Genomic DNA, 26,015 nt, shown 5'->3' on the forward strand with positions numbered 1-26,015 from the left:
TTTCGCAGCAACATGAAATATGCAATACTCCGTATAGGGAAATGGTTTGTTACGATGTCTAGCAGGTTGTTGAAAGTACATGACTGAAAACTGTATAATGGTTCAGGAGAGTGTGTGATAGTGGCATAAAATGGGTGTTTTGCGATCATTGTAGGCTCGGACTGGCCTATAGGGCAATAGGCCCATAGCCGAACCAAAAAAATGCAAAATGCTGGTGTGGGTCACTTTTTTTGGCCAATGTGGGCCAGTTTGAGTTACTTCACTATGCGGCTAGTAGTTTTGACCAGTGTTGCTGAATACCCACAGCAGATCACGGAACCACTGCACCAATTCTCCTCTACTATACAAGTCTCATCAGTCACTCCAGGTTTGCAGACCGTGGAACCACTGCCCCAATTCTCCTCTACTATACAAGTCTCCTCAGTCACTCCAGGTTTGCAGACCACGGAACGACAGAACCAATTCTCCTGTACTATACAAGTCTCCTCAGTCACGCCAGGTTTGCAGACCACGGAGCCACTGCACCAATTCGCCTCTACTATACAAGTCTCCTCAGTCACGCCAGGTTTGCAGACCACGGAGCCACTGCACCAATTCGCCTCTACTATACAAGTCTACTCAGTCACTCCAGGTTTGCTGTGCACTTGTAACACTCTTAATCCACTCTCTTCCTTGTCCACACCACACACACGCAGCAGGTTCTAGTTCCAAACATGTAGATTCTTTTTTTTCTCCATCGCATTCTATTTTTTTCTTGTGGCACCACTGTGAAATATTAAATATCTCTCCATTTCTCATTCATTACAAAGACCCATCCAGGGACAATACCTCTGCTGTGATTAGCAAGGCAACCATATTGCTGGGCTGCCTTTGGACGCGCAATGCCACCTCCCCCCCCCCCGTGCCACACTGGTTAACCTGGCTCTTAAGTTTTCCAACTAGAGAACACTTTTATCCCACAAGATGTGGTCCTGTTGGCACACAGACCAAGGTCTCAATGACTCTCACGTTTCTGATGGAACTTCAAGCTCTGGCTTCATTAATAATTTAAATGGTAATAGGTCTCAGTTTCCCCAAAATTGGGCCTCCTTGTGAGTTTGGAAAGGCTGCCAGTGCTTATGCCTCCAGAGACGATACAGCTCCATCCAAAGGTAAATGGTGTTAACATCTGCCCCGTAGAGCTGTGGTGAGTCCTCGGCCTCAAGTTCTGTACGACTTTATTTGGATACTGCCCAGTACCTGACAAGATGCATCTGCATTCACACACATGCAGGTGGCCGTCTTGAAAGGGGCACTCGAATGACCTAATAAGGTGCTACCACCAGGTAACATATGTATGAGGTGTCGCAAGCTTAGGGTCGTGTTACACCGACTGTGACCAAACGACACCCACACACATTAACAGGATGCTGGCAACAAGGCCCTCTTAGCACACCATTAACTGTCATTATGCCATGTCAGAATACATACAACACTTGTTGCTGTGGTGGCCACATGCTAGATTCCCACTACAATTCTGTCCACCTTTGTTCCTTTTCCAAAAACAAAATGGAAACCTGCTTTTTCCAACAAGCATTCTGCATCCTCGGAATCTCCGGCTCAGGAACATCCCTGCCCAAAATTCTTCCTTCTCATGCATTTCTCCTTCCATCCATGAGTTTCATGACAAAGCCCGGGCGTCCCAACTATGTATCTCAATGTTGCTGGCCAGGATTGGCAATTTAGGACGCTGCTATTAGAGTATTTGAACACAGCTAAAAACCAAGCTGGACTGAGCCGGTAATCTTTGCCTGCTTACTCCTTACATTGCCCAGAGTGCTTGGTCTCCGAACTTACTGTAGCATGTCTTCTTGACAACTATCATTTTCCTGTGTCTGCCCCAGGCAAACACAGGAGCCGCTGTTTTTGGCGTCAGCTGACAGTGCCATTTATCTTGGTGGACCATGTGATGGCATCCTTGTCTCTGGATGGAGAAGAGTTCGCTTGCAATCCATTTTCCTTCAGAGGATTTAGAAGTTGGATTTTGTCCATGATCTGCCAGTAGGTTGAAGTCTGCTACAAAATCGAAGCACCAGGAAACCATGGGAAGGCAGATCAATGAAAACTGATGCCAAGAATCCAAATTCATATATACAATTACTTTGATTTCTTAGTTCCTGCCTGCACTCGTTTTATCTGCGCGCCCCCTACCTACGCCTGGTGACTGGGTTAATGTTTGTTTGGCTGGTATCGGGGGTGAGACAGCTGCTACTCCCCAAGGGTATGCTCGCAAGGTGGTAGCCATCAAGGGCGCTTGCTCCTGAAGCACACCACACAATGCGCAAACCAAGATCATAGATGCTATCCTGCTACTCCCTCCCCAGCCACATAGAGGGGACTGAGGTGCAGCAAGCGTGGCCAAAAGCTTTGCCATGGCAAGACCTGGGATGGGCCAATAGCTTCTTCCCACAGGAAGTAGTGAAGATAGTCGCCCTTCTGTGAAGCTTCAAGTGCGACATAAGGGTAGGGTTGCCAATGATTCCAGGTTACCAGGGACACTTTACTTCAATACTGGGCTTTACTTAAGACCGTTGCATTGAATTGACGAAAGCCTACAATTCCCGCAATGCAGTTGAAAAATGAAAACTGGGGACGGTGAAAGGAATCATCTGGTAACCTGACATATGGTTGGGCATGTAAACCAGGGATGGCACATGGAGTCGTATGGTAACTTTACATATGGTTGGGCATGTAAACCAGGGATGGAGCATGGAGCCATCTGGTAACTTTACATATGGTTGGGCGTGTAAACCAGGGATGGAGCATGGAACCATCTGGTAACTTTACATATGGTTGGGCATGTAAACCAGGGATGGCGACCAGGAATGGCGCATGGAGTCATCTGGTAACCTTGCATATGGTTGAGCATGTGAACCAGGGATGGCGCATGGAGTCATCTTGTAACATTACATATGGTTGGGCATGTAAACCAGGAATGGCGCATGGAGTCATCTGGTAACCTTGCATATGGTTGGGAATGTTCTGTGAACAACACCCAGGCCACCAGTTAGATTCACAACTTACAATAATCGACTATCGCTTCAATTTGACCCTCCAGATGCCCATGCCAGTTTGGGTTGGCAATAGCTCTCATAATCTCCCACCGCTGCCGCCATGATGTCGTTAATCCACAACTGCTTCTCTCCGTGACAGCGGGGCAGGACGGGTTTCCAGCTGTAGCGTCATAAGGGTGGGGAATGGTTTTATCGGCCACTGTAGACTGTGAATAAAAGCAACTGCTGCCGAGGCTTGAGCCAGGAACTAACCCAGAGTGAAGGCTAATATTTCATACCTATTCCCCACTTCTGTAGAAGTATCACGCCTTCACCCGTTGTCCTATGTGCACATGTCTGCTGCCCGGATCCATCACCATGTCCCTTTTTAGCTTCGAGAATTGCGTTTGCATGGACTAAAGTTGGGGGAAGCATCAGTTTGTCACACAAAGTGCCCCTAACATGCACTTAAGCTGCAGGAAATTTGGCAAGTGGCTATTTACCCAGTTATACTGGTCTTCTGGCAGTACCGGCCGATTGGAAATCCTCACTTAGAGATGTTAAAAGATTTTCGAAAAACTATTAATCCCAGTGATGTGACAATGTTATGGGGGGATTTTAAGCAAGGAGATGATATCCATTTTATGTTTGTTATGGTAACATTTTATCAGAAAATAGTACAAATGTTGTTCGTCTTCTATTGTTTTTCTTTTACATTTTGAAATTCTGTGAGCTTTTATTGATGCTGAGATAGTATATATTGTATAAGTATATTTTATGGCAATAGACATGTTAAGTCTATATGGATATATGTATATGTATGTATTTTATGTTGTATATACAAAGCTGGTGGGCTATAAGTATATTACTAATAAATAAATCCTCACTTGCCTACAGGCCTATCGTCATGTGACTGGGTGTAATCGCCCCAAGGCTCTTTGTTTCGTTCTTTTAGGAGGAGCACAGGGGGAAGAAAATGACGTAATTGTTCAGGACATGCGACGTGAGGGCGATGACATATTTTTGGGTAGGACATCTGTCTGGCCACTTAATATTTTCACATTCTGTGAAATTCAATGCAGACACTGAAACGTCAGACTACTTTTAAAGGGAAAAAAAGGTTTTGCTAATCAGGGCTGTTTCTAGTGTGCAGGCGATGCCCGGGGCACAAAATAAAGTAAGGAGGCGCTGCAGACATTATAGCAAGTACATTGACAACTGCGTGGATCTAAAAAAAACTCATTTTCAAATCGAGTCCCCGCCTTTTGCAGCCATAGGTTTACCTGGGCGAGCGTTAGGCTCCCATGAATTAGAAGGTGTGATCAAAGTGAAGGGTCACCCGTAGCAACAAAGACCGACCGTGATGCCAAGGTTGGGGGAGGCGGGAGGGAGTGGAGAAACGTAGGCGCTAGAGTCAATGGAGGCGAAGACCCGCGAACTATTCGTTATAAGAAGATCAGTGCTTCATTTACCACTTTGGGAGCAGAAGTCTAAAGTACCACATTTCAGACGTCCTTCTGTGTTCTTGGGAGTAAAAATGCCCCCAGGGATTGGAAGCGAGGACTGAAAGACTTCATGAGAAAACACCTCTCTATTTTTAGCTAAAAACAGACCATAGAATTCTATGGACAAACCGGAAGAGGAAGTTGTAACAGGGTCGATACACGCTGGTGATGGGGAGTACAGGGCGTTGCCCCAAGAGCTACTTTTAAGAAAAATGAAAACTTCAGCGCGTTTTAGAATCGATTTGAGTCTCAGTAACTGGAAGATCTGTTTTAAAAACTGTGCAGTATGTGGAGGTCTCGGATTTTTATACGTTTTCCGGGTGGGTGGTCGGACTTGCTGATGTTAAGTCACTGGACCCAAGCACAGTGGGAGGGTAGGGAGAGGAAAGTTGCCAGGGTAAGGCGGTCGGTTGCAGGAGAAACCAATAAATTGAGGGGGGGGGAGAGGAAAATGAGCTGGCTCGAGTGGAAGGGATGAAGAATGAGCGAAAGAAATAGAAAAGATCACGGAGAGTATCAGGTTGGGAAGATGATCTATTAAGAAAAGAAAGACTGAGGTAAAAAGACTGGAAGAGGGTGAGGAAATCAACAAAAGAGAAGGAAAGAAAAAGTAATGAACACGGGCAGCGAGAGGAAAGGAGAGCAGGAGGATGGTCGGACATAATGCAGCCAGCAGGTGAAGATGCAGCGAGATGATAGGTGGAGGAAAGCGGATATCCGGTGGCAGGTGGCAGGTGACGGGTGGTCTGGGAAACCCCCATCACACCGGAGACCTGAGACGGCAAAGGGAAAAGCACGGTCTGGGCTCGAACAGTGAGACTGATATGGGGGACTGGGTGAGATGCGGCGGGAGCAAAAGAGGTGAGGAGTCGAGAGAGAGTGTGAGTGTGTGAGGTCCAGGGAGAAGGGATGGTAGGGGTAAGAACGTGTTGGCGTGAGAGGGAGATATTCGAGGTAAGCTTTGAGAGATGAGGCAACTGAGGATAGCGGTAGCTATATAGGCTGAGTAGTGTGGGTTCACTTTGCTTCTCTTACCAGATCCCTACCCAAGTAATAAATCACAGACAACTTATGTGTATGGAAAAGTTGTAGGCTGTAGGCATTGTATTTTCTTATACAACACAACAAAATAATTACACTGCCATATGCTTTTGGGCACCTTGTGTCCAGCCCCGAAGTTGCCCAAGGCTCCTCCTGAGTCCTTGTTATCCATGGGCCTTCGTTCCTGGGCACATGCTGCCACACCTGAGCGGGTGTTCTTTACACCTGCTCAGGTCTCCCCAAAAGCACCCTACCTACAACCTTGTTCTTGGAGTGCCCTAAAAATGTTGTCGGAAAAAAAACCCATCCCTTTCCTTGATAGGTGTACCCCGTCCTGGTAAAACATGTCCGGATTGCTCCGGTGTAAGCCATGTCTTATGAAGTGCAGACCTGTGTTCCTGCAGTACTTTTCTACTGATTTATTTAGTTTCTTTCTGGCTATTTCAATTGCGTGCCTCTTCTGTGCCCCATACCAGACGCTTCTTGGTATTATTTCTGACATAAAAATCTCGGTTCTCCACCAGCTGCGGGCTATGCTATGCAGCGACTCGTAAATGTTCCTTTGTAATTTACCCCTGTTTGTGCTCACCAGGTCGTTCCCCCCGAGATGTATAACTAGGTACTTGGGGGGGGGGGGGGGGCACACACACTTCTCTCTGATGCAATTGAGATCTATTGCTCTCCCCTTCCCCGTTTGGTCTGTCTTAGATTTCCTTAGCATTATAGACATCCCCTTGATTCCCATACTGATGTCTTTCCTTGCCAGGCCGTCTCCTGCCACCGTATTCCTGGCCATCAGTTCCCCTACTCTGAAAGCCCCATAGTATGCTAGCGCAAATGCTGCCCTGAACAGCGCGGTTTCGTACGTGATGCTGCATGTGTCTTGCAGAAGTTTTAACAGAATTATCAACTTCCCAAAATTTACCGGCCTTCTGTTATCTGGTTTCTTCCCCTCAAACTTCACCCATTCTCTCATAGCGTATTTTATTTTAGCGCTGTCGGTCGGGTCCGGTGTGGCCGCCACTTTTGTGATATATGCCACCGCTGCTAGGTGCGCTGCTGCCCAGCTTTTCTTTTTCCCTTTGGCAAATGCCCCTTCGAGAAATGCAAAAAATGTTTCAGTTGAAATTTTTTCCACCTGTTTCCACCAACACATATTTTACATGTTTTTCGTACTGCTTACCCGTTTTGTACGTTAGGGCGTTTTCTGGTCAGCTTGTCGATGACCCTTTCTTTTCTCCGTTCTTCTCCCACTTCTTTTGAGTTGACCTTATGGCTAACTGTGCTTTCCTTTCTAGTGCCTCCAACAGGAGTGGGCGTTCTTTCCTTGTCGATGTCCAGTCTCAGCTCCCTGAATTTCTCCCACTGAAAGCAAGAGATTTCATCAGCCACCACATTTTCTTCCCCAGCGATGCCTCGCCTTTATGCATGTATTCATTTTTAGCCTTTCCAGTGTGATTGCCCTCCTTAATTCTAATACTATCATGCATGACGCACTTCCTTTGTTTAACACGTGCACCACCGCCATGTTATCTGACCATACTACCAACTCCTTGTTTCCTAGCTCTTCCCCCCCATGCGCATAACGCGACCCATATTGGGAAGAGCTCCAGCAGCGTTATGTTTTTCGCCCATTTCCCTACTTGCCACATTTTGGGCCACTTGCCTGCACACCATTTTTTCCCCAGTATTGCGCCAAAACCAAGGCCACCTGCTGCATCAGTGAACAACACCCTTTTACCTTCCTCGTTCACCGGTGAGCGCCATATCACCGACCCCTTGAAGTATTTCAGAAATTCTGCCCACACATCCAGATCTCTCTTGATTCCTCCCCCTAGCCTGACTCTGTGGTGCCCCTTGGTAGCACCTCTCATTTTCAGCTCGATACTTCTCTGGAACACCCTCCCCTGTGGTATGACTCTTCTTGCGAAGTTCAGTTTTCCTGCCAGCGCTTGCAATTCTCTCACTGTCACTTTGTTTTTTTCCCTGTTGTTCCTTTATTGTCTTCAGCAGATCCGTCACCTTGTCCTCAAGGATCCTACACCTTCCTTTGTTTGAGTCAATTTCTATACCTAGGAATTGGATAATATGCGTTGGGCCCATCGTTTTCTCCTCCGCCAGAGGAAATCCCCACTCGCTTGTTGTTTCCACAAATTTGTCCAGGGTTGCCCTGCATAGCTCCGAACCTTTGGGCCCGACGAATAAGAAATCGTCCAGGTAATGTACCATCATGGACTCCCTCATCTCCTGTGTTACTGCCCATTGTAAGAATGAACTTACCCTCTCGAAATATGCGCATGAGATGGCGCACCCCATCGGTAGGCATTTGTCGATGAAGTATTCCCCCTCCCAATGCATACATAACCATCTTTGTGATCCGCTGTTGACTGGCAACAGGCGGAATGCTGATTTAATGTCTGCTTTCGCCATCCATGCCCCTTCCCCCACTTTCCTAACCAGTTCCACTGCCTCCTCGAAGTCTGAATATGATACTGTTGCCTCGCTTTGGGCGACGCCGTCGTTCAGCGAGGCCCCCGGGGGGTAGGATAGGTGGTGGTATCAGCCTGTATTCCCCTTCGTCTTTTTTCGGCACCAGCCCTAGTGGAGAACATATAAATTCTTCGAATGGTAAGGCGTGAAGGGGCCCTCCACCCTCCCCAGGTCTACTTCTTTCCTGATTTTACTGGTCACTATATCCCTGTTTTCGGTTGCCGATTTTAGATTCCTAGGAATGTCTTGCGCTCCCTGCCCGGTAAACGGGATGTTAAAACCTTCTCTAAAGCCTTGTCTGATCTGTTCTGCCGTTTCTTGGTCTGGGTATTTCTGGAGACATCTTTCCATCTTTTCGATTCTTACTGGCGTGGCCCCTTTCCCGCCCCAGTCCTTATTTCTGCGTTTCATCGCTTCTGCCGCTTGGAGCTGCGGCCCTTGTGCACTTGGAGCTGCTGTGGTCACCCTTGCATCTCTCGCACTTGTGGCTGAACTTGCACTTCCATCCCCAGCTACAGGGTACCCCCTTTTCATAACTCCTGTATTGTCCTGGTTCTGCTTGTGCTGTCGCCGTGCTCCCACTGCCCCCCCCCTGTGTTGTCGGGGGCAGGCTGCTCTGCCACCCTCTCTGTGACCCATAATTTCTGCTCCGAAAACTCTGGTCTCTATTTCTGTCATAGCTGGATTCGTACTTTCTGCTACTGTATCTATAATCCGCTTTGTAATCATTCTGCTAATACTGCCTTCTCTGCTGTCCCCCTGTGCTCCGCTCCTTGGAATCCCATTTCTCCTTTAGCACGTTAAATATGTAGAGATTAAAGTTTTCTTCATCCCAGCCCATATCCGGAAAGCAGTCCATCTCCTTTCTGAACTCGTGGTCATACTCCAGCCATGCGTCCCCTCCAAACGCTGTGTGTACCTTCAGCACCCTCTGTTGATACGCAACTAATGCTACCCCGTCTTCCGGGAATTTTTGTAAAATAATTGTAGACATTATGGTGAAGGCCGACATCCAGTTGTCAAAACTCCTTACTACTGGCCCCTTTTTTAGTAAACTTTTCTCGTCCTCCTTCATGTCCTCTAGGGCCACATTCATCCCACTTTTTTGACAATCTAACAATGTAAAGATATCAATCAATTCCTTCCTCCATATTTGTTCCTTTACTTTGTCATTTATGTACCACGCCATCGCTTTCATGGACCTGCCCTGTGCGTCTTTACCCATGGTTGGCCTGCCATATTTCGTCATGAGTGGCCCCCCATTTTCCGCCGCTGCCACTGTTGTTGCTGCCCCCGGTGGTGTGGCCCCTGCCGCTATGTTTGGCCCTGCCGGTGCACCTTGCGGTATCGGGATCATTTGTGCCCCTTGCAGCACCGGGACTAATGGTGCCCCTTGTGGTGCCGGGACCGGGGTTTCCCTGGGCTGTAGGTTTCCCTGGGTTCTGCCCCTGCCCCCCCTGCCCCTCTCTGTTTTTCCCTGCTCACCACTCCTCTCCATTTTACCCAAGCCCTTAGATGATCCCTTTCTTCGTCATCACTGCTTGCTTCAGCTGAGGAACACCCCTGTTTCTCCTCCCTGGATCTCTTCCCCCGTCTGCTCTTCTTGTCATTGGTTCTGGGCGACTTACCTGAAACCGTGACGCAATTTTTAAACATTTTTACTATTTTATTCCCCACATTATTATTCACAGTACCTTTCTTTTTATCTTTTTTCTTTCTCTTGGTCGGTGCCTCCGTCTGTTCCTCTGATCTCTTCGACTCCGTTCTTCCCCTTTGCTGTCCTTGCGGTACCTCGTCTTCTTCACTGCTGCTGGACTCTATGAACAGCAGAGGTGACGTTGCCTTTGCTCTTTCTTCTTTCTGCATTACCTCCAGCACCCATTGTGCCCCATACTCCTTCTCCGGCTTTCTCACCCATTCTGCGAATTCTTGGGCCCTTTTTGCTCTTCCTTCCACCATTCTTCTCGTCTGAATTCTGTCGGCCACGCTTCTCGTTTGACCACGGCAAAAGTCCTTTGTTCGTTCGCAGCTGGTACTTCTGGGTCGCTCCTGCTCCGGCACCGTTTGAAGCCACTGCGATTTAGAACGAAATCAGAGAGGTAGAAAAATGTGTGAGCCCGCAAGAGCAAACGTTTTTCCTTCCCCTTATCTAGGCACTAAGAGCCTACCCGAGAGAGGTGAGCTCTTACCTGGTTTGTGCCGTCTCTCCTTTTCCAGGCTTACTTATAGCCCCCCCGGCCTGTTGTTCCTTCCTGGGGGCGGCCGGGTTACCCCCCTGACCCCTTGCTGTTACATTTCAGACCTTCCCAGGTGCTGTTTCCTGCCCTTCCTGGGCTTTTGTTTCTTGTGGCGCCGTTCGGATGCCCCTCCCTACGCTTTCGCTCCGTTTTCCCCCACCCCGCACCTAAACTCCCAGACCGTCTATCGTCCCGCATTTCATGCGGCCCGGGGCCTGGGTTTTAGGCCAAAGGACCTGGGAGAGTGATCCAGGCAGGAAGGGGCAGTACCTCTGGGACACAGCGGTGCTAATGCAAGTGACCTACAAAATTATAATTGAGCATGTTCGCCCAAAAAAGGGTCTTTGCTTTGCACATGAAGTCATGGGGCAAATATGCACAAGCGAAGCAACTTGCTCCGCTTGTGCATATCTGCCTTTTGGGCATTGTAAACCAAACTGATCGGAGCTGGCTTTTGCAAAGTAAGTGAACGAGCAGAGAGTACTTCTGTGTAAGCGCAGGTGAAATATGGCATTCATAGCGCACTTATACACAAGTGTTTCAAGGCACGACGAAGCAAGGGAGGGGGAACAGAGGGAAGACAGACAACGATCCTACTAGGCCAGGTGTTGCTCAGATCGCACAAGTGCATGGGAAGGGGCAGTGCAGTACATAGGATAATAGAATAAATAAGTAAGTAAAGTACAGCCAACTGGTGGCGAGTGCAAGGGTAAGTGCAGACATCAGGTGTACGTGCTGCTATTTGGACTGTAGGGATACAGAAACAGTCCCAGGTGGGTAGATTAGTTGAGATTGAGATGCACGAGGATATGGAATGGAGGCAAGGGAGAGAAGGTGTGGAGGAGTAACGAAGATGGTTTAATGAGTTTCAGAAAGCAGGCAGGGGGTTGTTTGGGGTAGGAGTGAGTGAGTGAGTGAGAGATAGTAAAGAAAGTGGTAGACGCAAGCGCAGGAGGATGTGGGGGGTGACTAGGAATGGTGGATTAAAGAGAACTTATTGAGGGCTGCAGAGGAAGGGAGTGTGAGAAGAGGGTCTCTGGCTAAAATGGAAGAAGGCAGAGGGTGATCTGGAAAGAGAGGATGATGAGCAGGAGTGACAAACGGAGAAGGGTAAGGTTGGGAGAAACAGGTGATCTAGAAGATTAAGAATGTCAGAGGAGAATGATAGTATAGGAAGTAGATTATAAAGGTGTGAGTTGGAGGACAAAGAGAGGGGAAGTAAAGACCAGGGGAGTGCGAAAAGAGGTGGAAACCGGAGGGGTTGTGAATTGAAACGTGTGTTGAGAGATGAAAAGGGTCATTCCGATCCGCCATTGTGGTGTCGGGGTGGAAGTCTTTCACTATGTCCTCCCACAAGACGTTCAAGATCAAGCGGTTTCTCGCTAAGAAGCAGAAGCAGAACCGACCCATCCCATAGTGGATCCGCATGAAAACCGGTAACAAGATCAGGTACAACTCCAACAGAAGACACTGGAGGAGGACAAAGCTTGGATTGTAAACGCAGACTGCTCTGTGGATGGCAAACTATTTCCTGTACTTTGAGAACAGTTGAAGACCAAATGTCATTATGGTACCAGGTTGCCACGGTTTGTTTGCTTTTGAGGACTTGAAAAAAAGTCTAGCCTCAATACCACCTGGCACATGTACCTGCATTGTTGCAGGTGAGAAAATTGATGGAAAAATAAACTGCAAAAAAAAAAAAAAAGAAAAGGGTCAAAATGATTCCTAATCTTCGGATATTTGTTTCTGTCCTATGCGGAGGACCATGAATCAAAGGGCAGAATAGGGGGAGTTGTGCTTGTAATGTGGTGCCACAAAGTAGGACCTCTGTTTTGATGCATTAAATAGAAAGGCAACTGTCGGTCATCAAGTATGGATAAAAGTCCGACCGGCGGGTATCATTCATCGGTGGCATTGTTGGGCGGGTAAAAGATGCAAGGGCGTTGTAACGGTGCATTAATGGATCATGCTAAGCTGGGTGGGCCTTGGGGAGCACCACATGGTAGAAGGTGTACTGAGTAGTCTTTAAAGCAGGTCATTACCTCTAGGATATCCAGGCCTGTGAAAGAATCATGGAAACAAACCACCTTTGCCTTCCATAACTTAACTTGACACCTTGGTAGATGCATAGGTCAATTGCAAACATTTGAATGTTTACAAGTCTTATATGAAACTTAACCTCCCACACGAAGCACTTCACCAAAAGCAAATTAGTATTTTTTGTATCCTGCCCATCACATCTTGAACACCTTATGTAGATGATTTCAAAATTTGGACAAAATGGAAGTCCAGTTAGTAGCAACAATGCAGTAAGCACTCAAGATTGTTAACCTGGTATTTCGGGACACTGTATGTGTCCTTTAGGGTGAGGTTAGTGAGGGTTGAGCAGTGAAGGCTTCAGTGCGTGTATTGTTTTTCAATGGATCACATTTTTAGAATTTTCCTTAGTACAACAGAGTACACCTATACCGAATGATTGGAGTGCGGGACACGAGCCAATGCATTACTGACAAGAGAAAAATCAGAGCTAAAATTATAGCAATGTAGATTTTACAAACGTTTATGGAAGGGCTCCTCATCGTCTCCGTCTGTAGATCATATGTTCTGGTTGATCCTGCTTGATGCGTTCCAGTCTACATTCCTCAATCCTGAGGGAGAGCCTGCTTTTCCCGGTGTGACTTATTGGAGGAATGAACGTGCTTTTACTTCTGAATTCCTTCAGCTCTGTCTCTTCTTTGGCTTGTTGATCTTCCAGCTCGTTGAAAAACACTTTAAGTTTCATCTTTCTGATCAGTTTGTAAAGTACGTGCTTCTTCGTGACCACGACGCCTCGCCTCGTCTCCATGGTTACCCTTAAATACACAATCATTCATACCGCAAGCGCGCTGGACGCTGCACTTGCGGTTGAATCGTCTTACAAACCGTCAGGTAAGTTTTGACACTCCCTAGGTTTTCTAGGATTTATAGCTTAGTCTAATTAATGAGGGGCTCACCCCTGGTTCTAAAACTACAATTCATTCCAGATCTTCACGTTTCGCTAACAAGCGACGAGGTTAACCAGGCGTTCAGAGACTCAATTAAGGTATGGAGTATCTGTAAGCTTGTTGAATTACTCACACACCCTTTAGTACCATAGAATATTAATTGAATTGCCTTTTCTTTTGTTTCCAATTTTTCACACGGATGTGTTTTCACGAATGGGTACGTGTTTTTTCATTCGTTACATTTCAATGAATTTTGCAACCTTTGTCGATAATATTGTTAATTTTGTTGATAATAGAATAAATATAGAATATATCATGTTGAGCTATAATACTGCCCTGATGAAGGTTTTCACCGAAATGCATTGGCACTAACACCACAGTATTATGGACAATTTTCGATGGATGCTCTATGTGTTATCTGTTTAAAAGATTTTCATCGAACAATTCAGAAATGTGCATTAAACATTTTCTGTCTTACATTCATTTAATTAAGAAGTTTTTGTTACTATGAGCATTTATTCAACATACAGCAACCATTTATTGGGGCTAACTGAGAAGCGCCTTTCCTAACGAAGTGGATCCACTTTGTTTTTTGGAGAATATTGGTTTGAATAGATCCCGGTGCTAAGGGATCCTTTATGGACTGGCTGCTCCAGGCTAAAGTATTTGTATAGATTCTCCTCCATAAAGAGGTATAAACATTTCCAACTATCCAGTGGTGCCCTCCTCCCTTTTCTTATTCGGATGTTATTATGTTCACAGACCGATAAGCTGGGATCTATAGGGGTGCCAAGTAAATCAAAGGAAAATTGTGTAAAAAGTGGAGCTAACCAGTCCTTTCGTGTTCCCTTATTAAGGGATTTGTTTTTAAAAGTGAAGCTTCTATTAGGCAGCCTTAAAAGGATGATCTAAAGGGCATTCTCTTTAGAACATCACCTTCTGAGCATCTGTCTGCCTGCGCTTTTTCCGCAGTCAGTTCCTAGTGTTAGGAAAGTGACATACACGTGCTGTCTGCATTTAACCTGAATTGCAGCAAGCACTGCTCAAAAAACGCCTGCCACATTTAAAGGGTTAAAAGATTGTTTAATGCACACTTAATCTTCAGAAACCAAAAAAAACTCCCTTTCTGAAGTCTCTTCAGCGTGAGTTAAGGCTCAAATAAAATGGCTTGCCAAGTGTGGTGGACAAGTTATACCACTTTCCTCAACTTCAGGCACTTGCACTGGCCCTTCAGGGCACCTGCACTGGCCCTTCGGGTAAGTTGCTCACGCTTCAGAGTGGCCTCAAGGGATTTCCTGCTAACATTAATTCCTGGTCTTTAGTGATTAACCAATGGGCCTCTGTCTTGCAGTTGTCATACCAGTTTGTATTGCAGATTTGTCTGAAATGGGTACTGTGGTGATTCATGGGGATCACATCACTTCTCCCCTGTGAGGCTAGGGAGGTGAAGCCAATACCCAGTAGTCCCCCCAGGGGTGGTGGAAGGTGGGAGCTCACAGGGAGACTCCCCACATGGGGATAAGGACTCCCGTTCTGTGGAGGAACTCCCTGACCCCTTTTCCCATGGGATCATGTCCTTATTAATAATTCCTGAAAACGCCACTTTCTTTTATAGTCAGGCTTCCTTTGTCTTTGATCCACAAATCAATTTGACCCAGACAATGAAGGACCAGAGTGGTCTGCATCGTAATAACAAACTGCTGGTATGTAGTACTGGGAAGAGTTGGCCCCAAGGAGGCATGAAGATCATCTCGACAACAACAAAGAAGGATTTGACCTCTGTGCCGGACAGGATCGAGCCACAGGAAATAGAGTGACGCAGGACCAGGAAGAAGACAGAGCAGCCGGCATGAAGCCAGCCCAGCATTGAAGTCCAAACCTGGGAATGCAAAGCTGCAAAGATGCTAATCCTCTGTGGCGGGGATGCAGAGGAAAGGTCAGTGGAGCACGACATTGCAAGGAAGGGTCCTGACCAGCTGAAGGAGAAAGAAACCAACCAGTGGTCGCGAGACTTTGAGGAGGTGGGCCATGTGGACCTGCACTTGTCTTTTGGATAAACATCCCGACGACTAGCACCCTGGTTGATATTAGTTTAGGTAGGGAGAGACAGGTAATTCTTCAAATCTTAATAAAGCTTTGTTGAAACATACCACCCTGTTTTCCAACTTCACACCGGTTCTATGGGATTTGACTCCCCTACTCCATTTCCACCACTCACACTTTCTTTGTTTTGTACTCACCATGCCTGTCTAATGTGCCTCCTGCATGCAGGCTATATTGGATATTTGGTTTTTGAGAATTCTTTTAACATTTTTGGGTACTATTAATTTTTAGCAGGGAGCTGATTATTTTATGGGAACCCCAATTTCAAAGGATTCAATGCTCCAATCCATGGATTATCCCAGCCAAACCAGATGTCCCACAGTACTCTGGGTGACGATAGATCTGAACAAATGAGCACGTTTTCTGTGCAACGGCACTGGTTTCAAGTCCATTGAAATAATTAAGAATATTTTGAGTAGGTTGGTGCCATAAACTTCTCTGCAACCGAATTTCCCATTATCGACCCTGCAACTCCAAGACTTGCATAGTGCAAGGGAATGCCTCACCACTGAGTGGAACTGCATACCCCCAGCAATTGTTTAGCATGGTGACCTCCCCGACCCCCCCACTACCATATCCCGCCACCATTCAAATGTAAAAGCGTAACTAATCCCAAAACAATAATTCCTGGTCCCAAAAGCCTTCCCCAAACATTGCCAATACCTCCAGTCCTTTAAACGACAGTAAAGAAGTGCTGTTGTTTGTCATAACAAATGGAATAACCAAGGCACAGCGTAGCACAGTAAGTCCACTCGCTGATCCAAGAGAATTGGATTCCGAACACCTACTGAATAGCCCCCCCCCCTTTACATTAGAATGGGGAGGGGACAAAGGCATTCGCTAATTACCATCTGTGCTGAACAGAAGTCCAGGGGCATCTGGATTTGGCTGTGCGGTTTTATTCTTTAAAAAAAAAAAAAACAATAACACACTGTAAGGGTGCAAAAGACTTTGACATGGAGGGGTCATGGTGGTTGGCATAAACATTTATTCAAGTGAGAAAATTATAAGAAACCCCTATTTTGTCCGAACTCTAAGAGGGGTTTCCCTGCTTCAACCAAAATAACTAGTGTCAGTCAGGATTTCTAAAGGAAAGGTCTCAATGTCGGATTCCTAGCTCTGTCCTTCACACTCCAAGTTAAACTAAATAAAAAGAAGGTCTTCTTTGCCCAAAGCAGTGACTCCCTTCCCTGGACAAAAAGACAGTTCTGCAGTTTTCAGTTCCTCCATTGCTGGGGGGATGTCTCCCTTCCCCAGCCTTCTGCAGGCTTGTAACACAGTTCAGCAATGGGTGGGGAAATATCTCTGTTCCAGAATTGGCCCCACTCATGCTTCTTCTGTCTCTGGGTCCCTGACCCCGATAAGCAGACTTGGTTTCTTCCCACCGAGCACTGTGACGAAGAGGAGTTTGGATGCATCTCCAAACTGATTGGGCCTTAACCCTGGTTGACAGACCTTCTTTCCTTCTCTATCAGATCTCTTGGTCCCAGACACAGACTTGGTTTACTCGCCTGCCAAGCTCTGTGCTCCTCTGTGTTATTCTCACAGTCCTCTTTATGGCCTCTTGATGTCCCATGGACTTGGTTTATTTCCCTGCGATGTACTGTTTTCATATATATCACTCTCACAGATTGTTAAAGGGACTTGGGTTTAGTCACCCTAAGTTCCTTTGGGTCATCCAGATGTGAACCCCCTTGCTCACTGTGCTCAGAGAGGCACAGCTCCACCTCACTGATGAGGCCCAACAAGGCTGAAACACGTGGCTGGGGTTGCTGTTGTTACTCTTGTTCAGAAGAGAATTACCATAGCATTTCGGTGCTGGACTGCCCATGTGGGCGGAACAAAGACTTGCATGCAAATGTATATTACACTTCTGTGAAAGTTAAAGTGAGCTAAACTGTGGCTGTGGACCCTCGAGTGGGTACCCTCCCAAAGAACAGGTCATTTTGCCGTGTTCATTCGCACAGAGGGGCTCCTATGACTATTTCTTTCAGTTCTCTTTATGGTTTCATGATTTCACATACAAACTTGATTTACTCCCCTGCCAAGTACTGCCTTCATATGTATCTCTCCCACAGCTTTCTACTTGGTATGTCCTTTTCTTGTAAGGGTCACAGACCCTATTCCCCTTGTTACCATATGTTGGTGGTGTTTCATTCACTATGCTTCTCAGGGTTTCCTGCACCCTATCGGGGGACCCAACTAAAGGCTCTGCAACCCGGTTGAGGGCTTCCCAGTGTCCTTCTCTGCTTCGCTGGTGCTTTGGGGAACTCCTTTGTTTGCCGCAGTGGCTCTGCAGCTTCAGACACACTTTGGTGCCTACCTTCTGTCAATAATGCATGTCCCTGTAAGGCTGCACCACTGGAGCTTCCTGAAGCTAACCTCCTGGTTTTCTCAGCGGGTCTGGTGGAGACCGCCCTTTCAGCGTCTCCGTGCCTGGGTCTGCTCCTACTGGCTCCGTCTGCGAGCCTGGGCCCCTCTCGCAGTTCCTCTCCAGAGTATCTGACATCTGGGTTAGTCCTTTGTCCGTTTTTATGCAGGTATGCAGCTGGAAAGCTAGACTGTTAAGGTAAGTTCCTTGAGTGATCCCTCCCAATCTGCGCCTCTTCCTCGTCTCAGTACTTTTAACTTCTTGCATACTACAGAGGTATATGGGATAGGAGGGTGGGGGTGAAGAAAGAGGGGGTGAAGGAGAGGTGGGTATGTTAAGTGAATACTTTGTTCTCCCACAATAGTTGTTACTTGTTCCTTAGGGGGATTCCCCTCCCATGAGATCTACCTGCTGAGTACCACCCCGAGTTGGACTATCTGCTAGCAGCCTCACCTCCATGGCCTCATGGTAAGGGGCTCCTCTCCGCCCCCACCCCTCCATGGAAGCAGTGACAACATCCTGGGATTCGTCACAGCACTCTACCCCTAAATCAGCAGGGTGCTGTAGTGCGGGATGAGATGCAAGGTCCATAGAGCCATCTATAGTGACCCCTCTTTTGGTTTGCCTTCTCCTTCTCCTTGGCCATCCAGTCTGTCTCTCTGGATCCAGCACCTGTGAATGACCTGCTGGTTGGGTAGAATGCATTTGTGTTATACTGAGGTGCAAAATGAGAGGTTATTGGTCCTCACGAAATGGCAAGTGAATTTTTTCCAAATCAAAGACCAGCGTTGGTTGGTAAATTGGAAAATTAGAAGTGCACCATCAGACCTCGACATTTTGAAGGTGCAGCAAAGCCACAAGGATTATATTTAAAATATTCATATGCTTGGAACACAAGCAGCAGAGTGGTGTCCTAGCCTGTGTGAGCAGACTTACTCAACCGCTTTCCCTTGCTTCTCATCCTGTCAGTTGTTCTGATGTCAATGTGGATGGCTTCAAACCCCACTGTACCATTTCTTTCTTTTGGTTTCCTCCTTGTGTACATCTTTCGGTTGGCGTGGAGACTACATTTTCATTACATTTGAACTCTTGCATGTTCATATCCTCCTGGAAACTCCGGTTTCATTAAGAATGTCTAAGAAATGCGGTATATCCAGGTTGGAGGCTTCCATGTCAGCATCTTAGTTGGTACCATTTTCCATATCCCTATGACGGGGGTAAGACTGCCCGAGGACAGCCAGACCAAATCTTCCACCACGTCTTTTGTAGACCCCCTCACTCAAGCCGTGCAACTTAAGGCTATTGGAACTCTCTTCCACGTCTGCTGTTTTGAGTGACTTCTCGTTTACCGGCATTTGCTTGTCGTAAGACCATTCGCTCCATTTAATTCTGGCTTTGTAAGCCTATGTACGTTTCTGCAAGCTATCAATTTATTTCCTAGCATCTTAAGGCACCGCTTCCTTCATCTCCTGCATAAATCTGTTTGCATTTCAAATGTGTCAGAGTGTCTGGTATCATTGAAGCGGGAGTCTATAGACACGCAGATGGCTTTCTTTCAAAGTTTGTTCCTTTTCTCGGGTGAGGGCACTAATGTAGCGTTACCACCTTCTGATTTAAGAAGAAAACCTGCAAAAGGTTAGTCTCTCTTCGGGTATGTGCTCAGCTCACTGGGGATTCTGGAATCCTGCCTACCTCCTCGTGTGTGTGGGGGGGGGCTACATCCAGCCTTGTCTCTATGGGGGAGATGGGGTAAGTGGCAGTAAAATAGGGTACATTTGAAGTTATATGCCTCCTGAAATTAAAATGGAAGCAGCCATCGGGTAGCGGCTCGGCTGGCTGGCACTCACTCTCTTGCACCTGCTCTATATCTCTCACGCAATCCACAAATCATGCAAAAGGAACCCAAATGTCCCCCATTACTCCGAAACCCGTTTCCAGAGCTAAATTTGGACAGGTTGTCCTTTGCAAAGTGTTCCCTTGACGCCTGACTTCATGCTACTCCGCCACTGGCTGCCAAATTCTCCTCGCTTTGGTAAGATCTTCCCAAACACTTTCGAGCGGGCTCCCAAATTGTATCATGGGAAAGTTCCTCTTTTATTGATCTGATCGCGAAGATTTCTTGCAACCTGTAGTTTGCACAAAGCATTTTTTTTCAACGATTTGACTGACTTAAGAATCCAGCATGTCCGAAGTTTCAAGACTCCGTGGCAGTAGTCGAAGTGTACGAAAAGAAGTAGTGAAACCATGGTCCCTGCTGACCTGCAATCACTCCTCCCAAACCCAATCACCACGCCCCCTGCCATGCGCAATCCGAACCACAAAACCAACACACCTGCTGTTTATGGGAATGTTAAGTGCAGTGCACTGAAGTGCAAGTTTCAACTTCTTCCTACACTTTTATTTTAAAACTAAATCATTCCTGAATGGTTTCTTTTTAAAATAAAAGTATAGGAACAGTAAAAAAACATTTTTAAAGTAGAGGAGCACCGCCACCGCCCACTTAGAGCACTGCTTGGTGGCAACCATTTTGATTCAAAATGGCAACAACTTAGTGGTGTACTGCTTCCGAGTTCCAAGTTTCTTCTATATTATCATATGCCAGATAAGAATGATAATTTAGGGTCCTGAAGAAACGCTGCATCGTGAAACACTGATTTGTTCTTGTGACTTTATTTGAACTGATGCACTTCCATTCTTCTGTGGTAATTATGGGTGTAGACTCAGGTTTCCAGGTCACCGGGGACGCCATAGTAATCTGCTTTCATTTCTACATTAATTGAATTCTGGGACTTGTAGTCTTGGGTTACTTCAATCCAATGAATTAGACTTGAGTAAAACTAAATAAAAGCAAAGCCTAGGGCTGGAAAAGTATCACCAGAGGGATGGATCATAAAGAAAACTACTGAGTCTACCAAATTGTTTGAATGATCTGTTCTAAGAACCAGTCCCATTTTTTTAATTGGTATTATTGAAGGAATGGTGGCCTGAATGTCCCCTTTCTTATACCAGGCATCATGGTCCTTTCTACCAGCCCTGCAGTGCTCATTTAAGAAACCTGGGCGCACCACAAAATACCTGTGGTTACAACAATTTGTATTTCTGTTCAGAACCTTGGTATTCTAGCTGATAATGTTGGGAGATTTGTTGTCAGACTTGATGTTATCAGGGTTCTATGCTTTGATCATGCGGTCTACTCCTGGTGGGAACTGAGAGAGGAAAGCATGTGGCGATGTGTAGTGGTGGGAATGGACTAGGTTCCTGCCCATTCAGAACCCCCCAATGAACGTCTTTTAAAGCTGCATGCACCACTTTGGTATTCTGAGTAACCCACACATGTGTTAGTACGTATGGCTCACTGACCAAGAGCTGTGGAGATGCAAATTCTCCTTTGTGTGTGTCTGGCCTCGATAGATGCAAATAATGTGTTCTCTTTGCATTTTGAGAAACGATTGCGCAGTCTTGCACACTGTCGGAGATCTTCTTGTGGTGTTTCAGGAGCTGACCTAGCGCGAGAGCAGTCGGGCGCTGTACAGGGTGTAAGGTAGCGAAAGTTTGGGCTTGCATCTTTTAATAGCGTAGTACTGGAATTTGCAGTCTGTGCATCCGTCTGGATAAAACCTTGGTGAGGTATTGTTTTAAGGACTAGGTTTTTAGAGCAGTGCAGATTTGGAGAATTGTGTAGGCATTCGGAGCCGATCCAGGGATCTCGTTCCAGAGAGTGAGTGCACGACAAGAGAAGAATTGTTTGTGGGTCCTTTATTTGCTGGTGAATTGTGATTTGAGCTGCTTGGTCAATTTGCTGCACCAGGAGCATGTACCACCAGATATGTTGACCTTCGCTGCCAGGCAAGCTGGTGACTGCTTTGTACAAAATACAACAGTATCCTGGCCTGGAGAGGACACCATTGTAATTGGACCTTGAGGGCTGTGTGTTGCTGGAAGGACAGGTTGCAGTCCATGATTATGTCTAAGGATTTTGCTGAATCGGGGTTGCATATCCAATCCTTCTAGGTGCATATCATTAAGCCATTGATGGATTGAGTTGTAATTTAGCAGGAGGACAGATGAAAACAAATCCGGTCTTCGATGGGTTGATTTTGAGGTAGGCACTTGATATCCAGGACTGGATGATGGCTAGGTAATTGCAGAGATGACTGATGGCCAGTGGGCTATATGGGGATTGCTGAGGAAGGTGCCCAGGGGCCCATTGTAAAGGCTAAAGTGGATAAGTGAAAGGACTGGGCCTTGGTGGACTGCAAAGGAGACTAGGAGTCAGAATCCAAATGGTCATCTGGACAGCCTGGCAAGAGACATAGGAGGAAAATCAAGACCGTGCGAGTCCCATCCTATCTGCTAGGAAGATGCGGTGGAAGCCTGTGGTGAATGCAGCAGAGAGGATGAGGAGGTAAGAGTCGCCCTTATCCGTGATTTGGAGGGAATCGTCCACCACCTGTATGATGGCAGTCTTGATGATGAACATGGGACGGAACCCCTACTAATAGTTATGTGGGTGGTGTCTTTGTTCGATTCTGGCAAGTACTTGCATAGGGATTACGTTTTCAAGAATGTTGCCAATAAGTGGGTGATTCGTAATGGGCCAGAATTTGGCCAGGTCATCCAGGTCTATAGCGGTTTTTCAAAAGTGGTTGTGTGAGCACATTCCTGAAGGTTTGCGAATGAACATTCAATAAGGGAGAGATGAATGATGCTGAAGAGTGTGTTGAGCCCCTGCCTTGCAATTGCTTAATGATGTCAGAGTTTGAGGGAGACGAGCATTCTTTATGAAGTCTATGGAGCAGAGAGGCGGGAATTCAGTCCAGAGGGCAATGTTCCTGCTGGGCAAAGAGAGGGGTTAATCTGTGGAGGTTGATTCAATGTTCTGTCAGCTTGTGTCTATTTCTTTCAGTGAATAAGTTGTTGATTCCATTGCATTTTTCTGAGTTGCTGGCCCCTCTGTGTTGGGTGAGGACTTGGTATAATGCTTTACTACTTCAAAGAGGGCTTTGCTCCTGTTAGTCTGCCGTGATGATGATGATGATGGTGGTGGAGTAGTAAGCAGCTTTGGCTTCAGTGATTAGTCACATGGTTGGTGTGGAGAGATATGAGGTTGATGAGATCCCTGGGGGGGTTACGGTTTTAATGACACCATTTCTCTAGGGCTTTAATTGAGCATTTATTTGAAGTGAGCTTAGGGGTTTACAGAGGGGCAGATGGTTTGATCTTGGCGTGGGGGAGGGCTGCATCTGTGTCCAGCAGTTTCATAGCAGAGTTGTTGAATAGTTCTACGAAGACTGAGGCATTCCCTGTGCCGGGGAAGTATGCAAAGTTTTCTTCTAGCTTGTTGTCCGGGAAGGTTTTGAATGAGCATTGCTGAGTGGGGGGGTATTTAGCTTGACCTTTATGGGCTGTGGTCGAGTGGATGATCGACAGTGGGATGGCGACACTGTCAGACCGGTTGGGTAGGGATAGGGTCTAAGCGGGTGACAAAGGGGATGATTTAAAATCTGGCTCTAGGGCGTTGCCATTGTTTTTGATGGGGAAAGCACAATTTGCTTACAGACCATGGATCCAGGCAGTATAAATAGTGTCCTTTGAGTGTAGTTGTTGGCGTGCCACTTGGACGTTAAAATCTCTGAGAGACATTGTTACTGTGGGCTAGTTTGGCAGAGGAGATTAAGTTCCAGGTGTCATCAATGAAAGCCACTCCTGTGAGGTGGTCTGCATGTGAGATGGAAGGTGATGGATTCCTTGTGACCTAAAGGAAACCGGCAGGCAAATAATTCAAACAAACTTGTTCTGGAAGAGTGGATGCTGGAGTATGGCCCATCGCTCCTGGGGATGATTGCCACTCTGCCTCCTGTCTTGCCTCACCATTCGGCATGTTTGATGCAGTAACTGAAGCGTAGGAGGATATTAAAAACAAGGGGCCGGGGGTATGGGGTAAAAGTATGTTTTGGTGATGAGGGTGTCAATGTTATTGTACGAGATGAGGTTGGCGATCTTGGTGTCTTGAGCGACTCCTGAGCGAGCATTGATCAGGTTGAGGGTGCGCAAGCACTTGGTCCATGGTTTTTGGATGTGGGAAAGGTGGGTATTAATGAGGTTATCCAGTGAAGCTTGCCAGGACTGCCGAGTGTGTTTAGCTGGTCGAACCCTAGCGAAATCGGCGATTGGCTGTAAAGGGAGGAGACGCATTGTGACATATTTTGCAAGTAGGCGTTGAAATCCTCCCAGTCTGGCACATTCTGGGATGAAAGCTGTTTCCTATATGCTAATCAACCAAATGCCAAGGGCTGAATGTTTATTCCTGAAATTCTTTTAAAGTATTAGCTCTTCTGGACTGGTACTTGTCAAGTGAATGTGCAGTCATCGCTTGCACCAGCAGCACTGCTGCTCCTGCTAACCTCGTTAGAGGGGGCTGGGAATACTGCTGAAGCCTCCTTCAACACCGGCTGCAGGTTTCACCGCTCTCACCGCTCCCACTGCAGTTTCTGTGCTCAAAAATGGGTGTACTCGTTAATACACATCTGAACAGCTGGTCAGCGAGACCCGTATTGGTGTGTAGGTGAACTGCGGTGTGACGTGCGTTGCGGATAGACGCAATGATTGTGGCTTGACATGTTTTACAATGTGTACCAAAGGTATTTTAATTGTAGGGCTTTCAGTAATAAAACACAAGCGGCTTGCTTAACCGGAAATATGGCCGAACAGGGAGCGCCGATATGCAAGTCAGGTGGGCCTTCTTCGTGCACTTTCAAAATAACTCACTCCTCGTGTTTCGTGAGTCGTGATGGCATTCTTTCAGCAAGATGAACCATTTTGTTGGCCGTGTTCTTTTTACAGGACGATCTGCCTTCTACCATATTCACCCCTTGCTTCATTCACGCTCCCACCAGGTCATCTAAAACATATCTACGCTTGGGAAGAGCAGTACATGCATTATTTCATGGTAGTTGAATGATGGTACGCCATTTGTCAAGGTCACCCATGCTAGGTTCTTTAATCGATCAAATAAATATTGCCCTCTGAATGCTGCTGAGGCTGCTAGGATCTGTGCATCCTATGATCAGAAAGGGTCGGAAAGGCCATGGAAGAAAGACTCGATAAACAGTGCATCACCTTCTTCCTTTTCTTGCTCACCAGAAAGTCATCTCAGAGGATGGGGCCCTTTGGCAGCCAGTGTCCGTGACCCTATGTTTCAGTTTACATGCCGTGTAAGTGGTCATTGCCTCCGCTACATGGGTGAGCGCAGCGCAGCGTAGCGACGCAACTGGTCTTTGATGAAAATTGAGTAACTGAGCTGAACGTGGAAGATGGCTCTGGCAGCTGTGCTTTGAGTACAAGGAAGTGGACTAAGCGGTCAGCAGCTGGAACAAGCAAAAGGCTCTCTCAAGCCTAGCCTAGAAACGGCTACTGCTTTGATCGGGCAAGGCCCCAGTTTTATTGTCTAGATACATTCACCATCCTCACCTGCTATAGTTGTCAGTTGGCTCCATGTCATGAGGGGCACAGAACTCCACTCTTGAGATTTGCTCTTACCTCAGTTTTACTGTTGGTGCATTTTATTCAGTTTAAGTGACCCCCACAGTACAAGGTAAGCTAACGTAACTCCCAGCAGGCAATTGATGGGGGAAGTGAAAGCCTAGAACTGGGACATTGGTGTCCCTCCTGACAAGGGGTCATCTGGCCACCCTTCCACCTGCGCAAACTGGACACCAAAGCAGCTCCTTTTGATGAAATTGCATACCCTGGTTGCACGTAGCCGAGGAGTGTGCTAGTTGACCTCCTTTCTGTACTTTGCTCAGAGGGGCACATCTGGGCCTATTGGAGGAATCCCAGCACGAGGACCCCAGTCTTGCCTCTTTGGCCCTATGCGGCGTTCTCAGGTCCGTGCAAGCTGGATTGTCATCAAGCTTGCATGAACGGTCTCATTGAGACGCATTATCTCTCATTCCTGAGCTGCTAGTTTATTATCCTCATATACCCGGATGTCCAGACTAAAATGGTGGCCGATATCCGCCTGTGCTATCATGTAAGTGTCTGAGGTAGATCACCAGCTAATAGTTGAAGATTGTAGTTTGGGGTGGGAGCGGGGGAGGGGGAGGATTCAGTTTTGACTGGTTGCTGGGTGTTCCTCTAAGAGGATTTGAACTAGGTCCGTGTCGCAGCGGAGACCTTTCTCCACACCTTCCGTCTATCCAGTACCAACTTGTGGTCAATGCTGTCGGTAGCAAGTGAAGTCCAAAAGTTTA

At 46.8% G+C, this 26,015-nt stretch overlaps 1 protein-coding gene and 1 pseudogene across 2 annotated transcripts in view; both read left to right on the top strand.

The window, feature by feature from the left end:
• Window positions 1-26,015, top strand: part of ATP2C2 (ATPase secretory pathway Ca2+ transporting 2) — a 565,565-nt gene that overhangs the window by 105,032 nt on the left and 434,518 nt on the right. The window lies entirely within an intron of this gene.
• Window positions 11,584-11,994, top strand: LOC138521043 (large ribosomal subunit protein eL39 pseudogene; annotated as a pseudogene).

Source organism: Ambystoma mexicanum, chromosome 1q (assembly GCF_040938575.1).
Source record: "Ambystoma mexicanum isolate Mex_15411 chromosome 1q, UKY_AmexF1_1, whole genome shotgun sequence".
Lineage (NCBI taxonomy): Eukaryota > Metazoa > Chordata > Amphibia > Caudata > Ambystomatidae > Ambystoma > Ambystoma mexicanum.